This window comes from Chionomys nivalis, chromosome 15 (genome assembly GCF_950005125.1).
Source record: "Chionomys nivalis chromosome 15, mChiNiv1.1, whole genome shotgun sequence".
Lineage (NCBI taxonomy): Eukaryota > Metazoa > Chordata > Mammalia > Rodentia > Cricetidae > Chionomys > Chionomys nivalis.
This window is the reverse complement of record NC_080100.1, coordinates 35,146,165-35,158,855: the sequence shown is the minus strand read 5'-3', so window position 1 is coordinate 35,158,855 and position 12,691 is coordinate 35,146,165. Positions and strand designations below refer to the sequence as shown.

Sequence of the window (12,691 nt, the reverse complement as noted above, 5' to 3'; positions counted from 1 at the left end):
GACTTCATGGCAGATCACAACTGTCTGTATGCAACTCCAGTTAGCTCCAAGGGATCTGATACTCCTCTCTTCTGGCCTCCACCAACATCAACATGCCCATGCTCACACATACATAGACATGCAGCCAAAAAACTCATACACATAAAATAACAACAATAAAAAACTTTTAAAATATTTTTTAAAAGGAAAAACGTGCAAACTAATAAAAAACATTAGTTTTTAAAAGACAAGATAAGCTGACTAGAGGTACATGCCTTCAATCTCAGCACTGGCAAAACAGAACCAAGAAGCAAAAAAGGATCACCTTCAAGTTCAAGATCAGCCTGTCCTATGTAGTGAGTTACAGGCCAGCCAGGGATGCATGGCAACACATATATGCATAGACACACAAAGAAATGAGTAAAGGGTGCTTTATATTCTAGACTAATCATACTATGACATTAAATGTTTAAATGTGTTACTTTATTATAAATTCCTTTCATTTACCTTCATTACAAGTATATAATATTTTGCTCTAATATGAAAGAGGGTATTTTGCTTCAACAAAGTAAGATAGTTAATTCTATAAACTAAGGTGGATTAAAAAGAGCCTAGGAGATTAATAAAAGACTGTGTATGTCTAGTGTGCACTTCCAGAGATTTTAACAGAAGGCTCTATCCTGAATACAGGTGGTGCCAGCATGGAATTAAAGGAGAACAACAGAAGGGGCCAGTGAACTTGGTTAGACCATTCAAATATTCTCTGCTTCCTGCAATTTGAGTCATTCTGCTCTGCTCTTGCACCATGATGGACTGAATCCTAAAAAAAAATCTTTCCTTATTCGACATGGTTTCTTTGAGGTTTTTAATCACAGCAAACATCTAACAGATGATTTTTAAAAGGACTTAAGAGCTAAGGTATAGGTAAGTGGTATACACTTCCCTAGGTGCTCCTTTTTTTTGTCTTGCCCTAAGCTCTATCTCCAGTTCCCAAAATACATGATGTATACCCAGGCATGTAACACTTGCTTGTACACCTAGAACTTGGGAAGCTGATGCTTAAGTTCTGGGCTAGCCTGGGCTATAAAATGGAAACTTGTCTCAGAGGAAAGGAGGGGAAAAGATAGGAAGGGGGTGGGTGGGAGAGAGGGACAGAAAGGGGGGAGGGGGCAAAAAGGAGAGGGAAAAAGAAAGAGAAATGCAAAGAGGAAAAAAGAGGAGAGAAGGAGGGAGAGAAAGCCCCTTCCCCATTCTCCAAACAGATTTCCACCACATCACAAGTTCTAGTGAACTGAAAACCTAAGGGCTAAGAGTCACTACTAGGACACTGTTTCTACTAGATCATAATTTATACTTGGTAAAAATCAATCCCCAGCACCACCTCAAAAATTAAATAAATAAATAAATAATTCAAATTCTGGTTTTCTCACCTAACCCCTTAGGTAAATTACTTAATCTTGGACTGAATTTTAATGTATGACTGATTTTAGATACCTCATTCTGGTTAACGTTCACAAGGACCCTAAGAATTAGCTGAGATGACTCAGAGGTTAAGAGCACTTGGTTTTACCTTACAGAGAACTTGGGTTTGAGTCCCAGAACTCATACATACGTTCCTGAATGATTATCAACCTGCAAACTATTATCATATTCACTTGGGAAAATAAAATTTAGTTGCTGCCCAAGACAAAAATATATTCTAAAAACAGAATAGTATTTTGCTTTTCTCATTAGCACTTGAAAGATTAACTGTAAATCTTGACACAGAAATACTTATGTTCAGAAGAAAAACGTCTGAAATCCCTGTGCCTACGTTTTCTAACTGTAAAGTGAGAGTAAGCAAACCTTCCCATACAGGTGTCTATAGAACCAAAACTTAAAAGGTTTAGAATAGCCTAGGACATGCTATGAACACCAATTCAGTACTGACTAGTTATTAGGATTCATTAGCTGAAAATGGTGCTAGAATACCCTGTAATCTCAGCATTCACCCATCTGAGGCAAGAAATCAAGACCAGCTTGGTTTAGTTTCAAGACAGACTGAGATATGTGCTAAGATCCTGTCTCAAATGATTCGCTCATTATGGTTAAGGTTACTATCTAAAATATATGACCATCTACAACAAGGTTTTAATGGGCAAATATATCAGGTGTGGTGAAATATACCTGTAATTTCAGCACTATGGAGGCTGAGGCTGGGCGATTATAAATTCAAATTCAGACTAGGCTACAAAGCAAGAAGGGGGGATAACAGTGGTTATCTTCATTAAGTATTTAAATATTTCTCTGAAGATATACAAATGGCCCAGTTAGCGTAAGAAAATATTCTATAAGTCACTAGAGAAAGTATATCAAAACTAATGTTTACAAATAGGACAACTAAGGGCTAGAGAGACAGCTGGTGGTTAAGCATCCTTGCTGCTGCAAAGGACAGGTTATCAACCATCTGCATGAGGCACCTCACAGCTGCAGCCTCTAATTCCAGCTCCATGGGATCTGGTACCTCTGGCTTCTAGCAACAAACCACCAAACCACAAATATATATATAATAAAATTTAAAGGGGGACAGAGATTATGTGATTAAGAGTACTGGATGCTCTTCTAGAAGACCTGTGCTCTCAAAAGTTCCCAGCACCCACATGACTGTTCACAGGTGTCTTGAACTCTAGTTTCAGGGGATCCAATACCCTCTTCTCATCAGGCACAAACACGGTACACACAAAAATATACAAGCAAAACTCATACATATAAAAAAATAAATAAAACCTTTCCTTTTAATTCATTTACTATACTAATTGAAAGGCCAGTATGTGGGGGAAGCATAAGCAATAAACAAGACTGGAGGTATAGCTCGGCAATAAATTACTTGTCTAGAATGTGAATCTCTAGATTCATCCCTTAATAAGGCCCCTAAAAAAAAAAAGAAAACAAAGCACCTTATCTCTACAAGTCATACAGCACCTGGAAAGTTATTAAGTCTACTGAGTGCATATAAATTCAGAATATACTCTCCCCAAAACTATTTAACACCCCACTCTACTCTTGTGGAACAAAGATTTTGATTATTTATGTGAAAAGCCTTCCACCCATATGTACTTTACAAAAAGGTCTATAAATCTTTTGATTAAAAGTATGGGTGGGATTTCCTTTTATTCTGTCTTAACTTCATAAACCTTTTTAGACATGCATTTAAAGAGGCAGAAAGTGGCTGAACCTTGGTAAAAGGTATTATACATTTCCTTCATCTCAGATTACTGGCTCTAGGAGATCCAAGTGGATTGTGGCTCTAGTTGGCATCGACAGAGATTTCATGAAAGACCTAAAGCAAACTAGAACATCAGCTAAGCTACTCCTGATATATTTTAGGGAGGTTTCTGAGACTTTTAAAAGAGTAAAGTGAAAAGCAAAGAAATAAATGAGCTGCTTTCTTAAGTGGAAAAACAACCTAAGAGTAAGCTAGCAAATGAAATTTTGAAATGGGGAAGCAAAGCTATGTAGCCCTAAGAAGTCAAAGATACAGTTTCAGGTTGGCATCATGGGATTGGGGTAACGCCATTAGCAAAAACAAGAGATAGAAAGAATAGCTCAAGACACTATAAACACTGGTTTGACATATAAATTTAATTAAGTAAACTCTTTAAGTATATATAATTTACATAACAACTTGGCAATTATTTCCACCAAAAAAAAAAGATTAGGGTAAATACACAATATCATAATTCCTTTTTCTACGTATTTGATATTCTCAAAATTATCCTTTTCTTACATCATACCTGCATCTAAATAAACTATTATCTCAAAGTCTCATTGGGGTCAGTGAAATAGCTTCCCAGATATAGTCACTTGCTGCGAAGCCTTAGCTGGATGGTTGAGAAAACCCAATTTCTGAAAGCTGTCCTGACTTCCACATGAATACACAACACATGTACACATGCACACAGTCTTTAAGGTTTTCAATATAATAAGTGAGACAGACAAGGCCAAATATGATGGCACAGACCCATAATTCATTTAACTGAGGAGCCAGAAGCAGGAGGATCATCTCAAGTTTAAGACCAGTCTGAACTGCACAGCAAATTCCAGGACAGCCAAGGTTAAACACTGAAATAGTGAGATGCTGTTTCACTCACACACACACACACACACACACACACACACACAATCAAGACAGTATGGTCAAAACACAAAATCATCTGACGTGAGTTCACATATCTCTCATTTATTTCACATTGAAACTAAAATGTCCCATCTTTCAATGTTTGGGTTTTTTGTTTTTGTTTGTTTGTTGTTGTTTTCCTTTTGCTGTGCATCCAACTCACCAACAGCTTTAAAAACAAAAACTATATAGTAGCCGGGCGATGGTGGCGCACGCCTTTAATCCCAGCACTCGGGAGGCAGAGGCAGGCGGATCTCTGTGAGTTCAAGACCAGCCTGGTCTACAGAGCTAGTTCCAGGACAGGCTCCAAAGCCACAGAGAAACCCTGTCTCGGAAAACCAAAAAAAAAAAAAAAAAAAAAAAAAACAAAAAAACTATATAGTAATTTCAGGGCAAAATCAGTTGAGAAAGTAAGGCACAACAAATATTTAGATCCACATTTGTAAGAGACTACCAAGGAAAGTCATTATCCAAATAGCTATTAACAAATAGCAAAACTGAATAGTAGCTTCTCTTAGCTTCCCCAACCTCTATTAGTACAATGAGGGTTAACCAAAGAGAAGTGGGAGAAATGTTCAAACAGAATGAATTAAAAGTGGTATCCACAAGAAGACAGTGTAAGTAAAACACAGCAATGGAGAGTATAGACTGTGCTGGGTGTACAGTTTGTCCAGCTTAGATGAGTTTAAAGCACACTGATTAAGAGTACAGGCTTGGCTGAGAATACTACTCAGGGCTAGAGCTTGTCTAACATGAAAGAGGTTCATCCTCAATACATGGGGGGTGGGGGAGGTTTTAAGAGTATGAGGTGGAGAGACATTGTCACTTGGATTCTATTTCTAAGCAAGCAACTCTGTTCCAGCCTCAACTTTCCTAAATTTTCTCATTTACACCACTATAATTATACTACTTTCCTCATAGAATTAAGAATGGATATCATTCCCTGCACTGAGGAGGCAGAGGCCAACCTGGACTACAGAGTGTGTTCCAGGACAGCCAAGGCTATATAGAGAAAGCCTGGGGTGGGGGGAGTGGATTATCATGTATAAGTAAGCAGCAAAACACATGACACCATAATCTGTAATTATTAAAGCACCTTATTTAGAACATGAGTAAGAGAACATGGGGTGGGGAAGAATCGGTCCTAGTAGCGCGCTAATTACTAATTAGTAATACTATACAGTTCAATTTCCAGAAAGTAAAATATTGGAAAACCGTCAAAATAATCAGAAGGGGTGGAGATGTAGCTCAGTTAGCAAAATGTTTGCTTTAGCTTGCACAAAGCCATAGGTTCAAACCTGTGAGTAGAGGGGCATGCCTTTAATTCCAACCCTGAAGAGTCAGAGGCAAGCAATCAGAAGCCTAAGGTCACTTTTGACTTTGACCCTGGACTACATGAAATGACCTTAGAGAAAAGAAAAATTCAGGTGCTGGAGAAATGGCTCAGGGATTAAGTGCACTGGCTACGTTTCTAGAGGACCTCAATTTGGTTTCTGGCACCCATTTTAGAGCGACTTACAACTGCCTGTAACTTCAATTCCAGGAGGTTCTAACACCTGGCTGTTGAGGCAATGACACTTTACAGAAATTTTTTTCAAGTATGTACATCTGGTTTCTATATTTGCTCTGAGGGGTTTATTTTGTTTCATTTTTGTTTTTGACAAATTTCAAGACTAGATTTCTCTGTAATCCTGGCTGTTTCATTTTTTTTTTGTTTGTTTGTTTTTCAAGACTAGATTTCTCTGTAATCCTGGTTGTCCTGGAACTCAAAAGAGATCACAGCCTCTGCTAGAACTGAGGCAGTGCACCACCAAGCCCAGCCCCAACACATCAATTGTTGACCAACTCTAAAGACAAAGTTCACAACAGACTACCAAAGAGTCAAGTATACAAAGTTGGTTTCTGAAGTAAATTTACCCTAATATTGTTGCTTGGAAATACTAGAAATTTCAAGATCACAAGAAAACAAATATGGATATTTTCTATAAATAAAGGTAAGGTGATACCAATTCAATTTCTGTCCAGAGTTTTTTGTTTGTCTCCACCACCCAATACTTTTAGTTTGTCTGGTCTGAAACTCATGCTGAAGACCAGACTCTTGAATGTTGGGATAAAAAGGCTCACACCACCACGCCAAACCAAGTTCAATTTCTATTTCACATTAAAGATACATACTTTTATACAATAAATTTCAAAAGTCAATTAATAGGAATGCAGGGAATACAGACTCTTGGATCCCTAGTGATAAACAAATGTTCTCATCAATGTATTAAAATATCGCACAAAAGGCCTGGTATGACAGCACACAGGTAACTTTCAGCACTCTAGAGTCAAGATGATCAGCCACCCACAATGAATTAACTGTTTCAAATATTTTTAAATGTTTAAGAACTACTAAAGACCTTCTCATACAAAAAGCACATATAATCCAGTCTGTAAAACACAGGGAATTGAATATCCAAATACCAGCATTCATTTAGACTACTGCTTCTTCCTTTTTTTTTCTTTTTCGAGACAGGGTTTCTCTGTAGCTTTGGAGCCTGTCCTGGAACTAGCTCTGTAGACCAGGCTGGCCTCGAACTCACAGAGATCCACCTGCCTCTGCCTCCTGAGGGCTGGGATTAAAGGCATGTGCCACCATGCTTCTTCCTTTTTGTTGGGACAGAGTTTCATTGTGTAGCCTTGGCTGTCCTAGAACTAGCTCTGTAGACCAGGCTAGCCTCAAACTTGAGATCCAAGTTCCTTGGCCTCCAAGTGCTGGGATTAAGGGTGTGTGTCACCAACACCCAGCTAGACTACTTCTTCTTTTGCTTTAAAGGAACTAACAGAACTCAACAGGTTAACAAGGGGAGAAAACTGCTTAGAAAAAATGAACAATTTATTAAAACTAGCAAATCTTTGGGAGAGTATTGAAAAGTTAAAATCGTCTACCTCAGAACAGGTATTAGATGAAATAAAGTAAACATAGCCATATTAATCTATTTACTAATTGTGTGAAAATACACTTAAGTGAATTTTAAAAAAGATCACACCACAGGGGCTGGAAAGATGGCTCAGCAGTTTAACAAGGACCCAGTTCAATTCCCAGCACCCACATGGCAGCTCACAACTATCTGTAACTCCAGTTCCAGGGGATCTGACACCCATGGCAAAACGCCAATGTACATAAAACAAAAATAAATACATTTTAAAAGAACCCTCTGGAATCCCCTAACACACTGAAAAATTAAATGTAATAGCAAATAAAAAACCACTCAACTCTAAAAAATTCAGTTATCACTAAAAATTCTTACATTTATTAAAAGAATTTCTGCTAGATTAATGAATATCACAACTTAAATAAAACTATCTATGAACTTAAGCCAGCACAACATTCCTGAGGGTAGGGGGAATATGTAATTACTATGCTAGTTTAAAGGTTTTTAAGTCAACTTGTTCAGTTCCTCTGCTTCTCTCAGTAATGCTTAGAAAACTGAAGAGTGTGAAACACAAAACAGCTTCAATAAACTTACTATCATCTGTAATGGGTTAAAACATTAGGAATAGCTAAACCTTAAACAAGCTTATTCCTAAGATACCAGATTTGAAACTAAACTTGCATTACTTTGTTTTATGACTACCTTACTCTAAACTAGATCACTAGACTGTATGTATAGTAATGCAGTCTAAACTCACATTTACAAAGTAAACTAGGAATCAAGACGTAAGGCATTTAAAATGTAAAACCAACCAGATATGTGAAATGTGTAGGTTTTTTTCTAGGTTTCTACTATTCTGCTATTCATAGTCTAAAGTGAATACCGACCAGATATGTTTGTTTTTAACTTTAAAAATACAAAAACTAGCCAGGTTGTGGTGGTGCACACCTCTAATCCCAGTATTTGGGAGGCAGAAGGATCTCAGTGAGTTTCAGGCCAGTCTGATCTACAAAGCGTGTTCCAGGAAGGCCAGGACTGTTACACAGAGAAAGAAACACTCTCGAGAGAAAAAAAAAAGAAAAAGAAAAAAAATTTTAACTTAAGACTGTAATAAGTTTGAAACATTTGTAAGCCTTAAAATGGAAAGTCTCCAATCCAATGTACTATATAGCTAATAACTACTTTCAAACTATCCAGAAACTGAACTAAAAGCAAAATTTTTTCAAGACACTGAAAGGTTTTCAGAGTAACACAGAATCAATGACTCACATTATGATTACAAGTGAATTTGCTCACCGTGAGAGTACTTACAAATCCCAAGAGGACTGCACAGGAGGGTGCTGGTTTTTTCTCTATAAGCTTTATGTTTTCCAGTTTGTTTTTTTATTTTGTATCCTCTGAAATATCCAAGTTCTTTGAAGATATTTAACCTATGACTATTTGACATAGAGTTATTTGAAGTCAGCTACCCATATTTGTTCTGAAGTTTTCATATGGCTATATCCGGAATTAGCCAGGTTCCTCAGATTCAAGAGCAAGGTCTTCTTTACTATTCCATGTATTTGTCACTGCTGTACTTATCCACTCCAGATGAAATATCCAATTTATGTGCAAAAAGCAGAAACAAAAAGAAAACTCCACATCTGAAGATGACTTCTAAATATCAGCATCTACAGAGACAAATAGCTATCTCAATACTACCATGCTGGTGTCAAAATGGAACATCTTACATTCCCAAGGAAATAAAAGATAAAAAGAAAAAAGCTCTGTATTCTTTCAATGGCTTCATTTAGAAAAGCTGTCCCATTTTAATATGAAAACAGCTGAAGTCAAAAATTACTAAAACTTTCAGTAAGGGTAAAAAGAACTGCCACGAAACTTCAGCAATATTTAAACAGTAATTTGAAACTACTCAGTACACAAATCAAACATATCTTACAGTTTTGGCTGAGAACACCAACAGGAGAGGGGAAGAGACAAAAATAACACCAGACGAAATACTTTAACGACTTATATAATCCGTTTGAACCAAAATACTGAAGAAATGACTGGGTCTTTTAGTAGCACGATGAATTTGTTTACCAATATCAATTCACTTCAGAGATGATTCTTGTCAATTTTAATAAACTTCTGGGGCAAAATTACCCAAAACAAAAACAGAACTGTAATTCCAAAATGGCCACTTGAAATATCCGGGGCCTAAACAAAACCTAGATGATGATCTTCATATCTGCATAATTCAATCACCTGTAAAATTAATAAAAAAAAAAAAAAACTTAAATCACAGTTTTATTTTTCAGATAAAAACTAACCACCACTTTGGGGCGGTGGGGAGGATCAACCCATGGCGAGAACTCCTTTCTGTACATTCCTAAAAAGAGAGCTGGGAAAAGAGCCTAACCCTCAGTAAAAATCTACTAAATGAAAAGGACTTCAAAGTCGAGGGGCAGAAAACACTGGGTGACGGAATCACTGAGCAAGTTCCGATACGAACTTGGAACTGTATGCAGGAGGAACACCGGAGGTTGTTATGTGCAAAACTTCAAAACTTTCTGAGCAAATATTAAAACTATGAAACGGACACACCATCTCACAATGGATCTTCCCTAATTCTACCCCATGTGCCAAAGGAAAACAAATGGACAGGTGGTGCTGCCACGGAGCGTTAGTGAACCTAACTCCGAGGACGAGAGGCGAAAAGAGAAGGACGCTCCTTCCAAAAATCAACGTCTCGGAGATCGGAGCAGCTGGAGCTCCCCACTAAGTCAGGCTGGGAAGGTGGGAGGGGAGCGTGGCAAGGAGGTCCCTAAGATTCGCCTGAGGGGCGACTTCCCAGACTCGGGGCGCAGCCGTGGGATCAAGGTGCCAATCCCTATTTCCCTGAATCAAGCAAACAGGTTTCGGTCAAAACTCAAGGTGTGCAGGACACGGGGCCCCACTCGTACACCGCGTTAGGGACGGTGTTCTCCCCGAAAAAAACAAAAACCCAGGTCCCGTCCGACCCGGAGCCCACACGACTTCGGAGCGCAGGCAGCGCTCGCCTCGGCGAGCGACAACCGCGGCAACTGCCACGGCCCCGGGCGCGGCGGGGAGGGCGAAGCGCCGGCGAGCGGAGCGCGGCCAGGCCCCAACTCGGCCGCCACTTCCCCCGGTCCCCCGGGCCGGTGCCCGGGCAGGCGCGTGCCGGGTCCTGAAGCAGCCCGACGCCGCGGCCGCCGCCGCCGCTCCCGGCCTCCGCCGAGCACCCCCCCACGGCCCCCGAGGCCCGCCGCCCACCTCTTCCCCACTGCCGCCGCCCCCGCCTGCGCTCCGCCGGGCTGAGTCAACGCCGAGGGCGGCCGCCCCGCGCCCCACGCCGCCCCCCGGGCCGCCCGCAACCTCACGCCTCGCGCCACCAACGCCGCTCCCGACCCCCTCCAGCCCCAACGCCGACACGGGCAACCCCCCCCCCGCCCCGCTCGTCCCCGGGACTCCCGTCCGGGGCCCGGCGGACAGTGTTACCTTCTGCCCCACCAGAGGTGCCCCTGGCCTGGGGGTGCCGCTGCGCTCGATCCCGGGAGGAGGTTTTCGGTACTTTGAATAATCCCCTTTTGCCGCTTTTCCCTCCCCCACAACCAGTCTCAGTCCCAAAATGGCGCCGACCCGATCCGCAATGTTCTGGGCCAAGTCTCGCGAGATCGTGGAAGGTGGCGAGGCGGGGAAGGAACTGGCGAGGTTGAGAAGTGAGCGGAGGAAGGCGGGGCGACGCGGGCGAAGAGGAGGAAGAAAGGGTGTGGAAGAAGCCGTGCAAACGAACCCGCGGGGCGGGGCGGCAGGAGGACGGCCTCCACGACAGAACCTTCGGGCCCAAGTAACCGCTCACGCCCCGGTCCGCGAAGCTCCGCCCTCTACGTCGGGCGCCTGGGGGAGGGGAGGGGCGTGGCTAGCCAGGGGGCGGGGCTCTGAGGAAGACCCGGAGGCTGGTCCGCGCGGCGGGGGTGGGGGGGTGGAGGGGGCGGAGGCTCGGCGCGGTGACGTCAGGAGCAGCTGGAGCCGGGGATTACCCCCTGCTGCTGACGCGAGGACGGTGAACAATCCCGAACGTTCGGTGGAAGGGGGGGATTCCCGGCCGTTCCCGGAGGAGCGCCCCTCTCCAGCCGCGGGCCGACCCTCCCCGAGCTTGGGACGGTGGGGTGCGGCGGGCACGAGCGAGAGCGAGCGGGCGGGCGGGTGGGCGCGATCTCGCTGGGTGCGCGTCGCTCATGCGTCTGCCGGACGGCGGAGCCCGGGACGGTTGCGTCGCTCGCTCGGCCAGAAGCTGCCGCGGTGACTCTCGGGCCGCTCGCTCGGCGCGGGCACTCCGAAGCGCGTGGGCGGAGCCGGCCCTGCTAGTGCCCGAGTGATTGGGCGGCGCGGTCGCGTGCCGCGCGGAGCGTGCGGGACGTTAACACGCGGAACCCGGGCGAGGCTTGGCAGGAGCCCGGCTTTCCCAGGCGTGCAGACGGGCTGCGCGATAGCGTCGCGCTAGTAATCCGTGTTTTCTAACAAATATTCAGCGGGTAGATTGTTGCAGCAGAGTTGTCCTGGGAATCCGCATAGCGCAAACCATTGTTGTTTAAAAACAAAAATAAGTGTTAGAGTATTCGGCTTCCCTAAACGTGGTAACTGAAGGATCACTTTGGGAAAAGGTGAAGTTGTCATTCCAAGAGAAGAAAGGTTGTGTTTGGAAGAAACGAGAGTATAAACGGTCGTAAAACGAAGAAAAATCAATATTTGCCTCTACATTCCCCAGAGCCACGGAAACGTCATATAGCAGAAACTAAGCCTTTATATGCATTGTGGGGTTTGTAGTTTTAGTGCAGTGTTCCTAAAAGTTCGCCAACTGCTGCAATGTAAACTCACCCTAATTTACACCTCAACTTTTATTCAGCGTGGAGATTGCAATCTTGGGTAATTAATAAATGCCCTCCTGCGTACAAAGGAAAAGGTTTTTTTGTTTTTTGTGGTGTTTTGTTTTGGTTTTTTGGGTTTGGTTTTTGTTTTCTGTTTTGTTTGTTTTTTTTTTTTTGTATTTTAGAGATAGGGTTGTAGGTTTTGGTGACTGTCCTGGAACTAGCTCTTATAGACCAGACTGGCCTCGAACTCAAGAGATCCGCCTGCCTCTCCCCCCCCCCCCCCAAGTGCTGGGATTAAAGGCATGCACCACCACCACCCGGTTGTTTTGTTGGTGGTGGTGGTTTTTTTTTTTTTTTTTTTTTTTTAAGGGTTTCTCTGTACCTTTGGTGCCTGGCCTCGAACTCACAAAGATCTGCCTGCCACTGCCTCCATAGTGCTGGGATTAAAGGCGTGCACAGCCACCACCAGGCATGGGTGGGAGAGAGGATTTAAAACTAACTAAATGCTATCTGTTTTAATCCTGTACCAATCTCTAAGGTGTGTTTTTCTCCTTTTTCACATAAGGAAACTGGTTTTATATTAAAAACTATTCCAAGTTCCTCTCTGGACTTTGGCTCAACCTGATTACCAGGGTTAAACTTCAGTTTGTTTTACGTGGATTTGTATAGGGAGCAGGCGGGGTTACGGAGAGGCAAGGATTCTTGCTCTGCCTCACCTCGGAGGAGTTAAGTAGCTAAGATAACGCCTGATCCTACTGCCTTTG

At 42.6% G+C, this 12,691-nt stretch overlaps 1 protein-coding gene across 3 annotated transcripts in view; it reads right to left on the bottom strand.

The window, feature by feature from the left end:
* The window catches only part of Gpbp1 (GC-rich promoter binding protein 1), a 65,627-nt gene extending 54,837 nt beyond the window's left edge, over positions 1-10,790 (bottom strand). Inside the window, exons 1-2 of one of the 3 annotated variants that reach the window (XM_057789665.1) lie at positions 10,555-10,790; positions 8,350-9,300 (exon numbers count right to left, since the gene is read on the bottom strand). The gene's annotated coding sequence lies outside the window, so the exon portion shown is untranslated. The remainder of the gene's footprint in view (positions 1-8,349; positions 9,301-10,554) is intronic. The other 2 variants (XM_057789663.1, XM_057789664.1) reach the window with 2 other exon arrangements.
* Between the last annotated feature and the right edge of the window lie 1,901 nt (positions 10,791-12,691).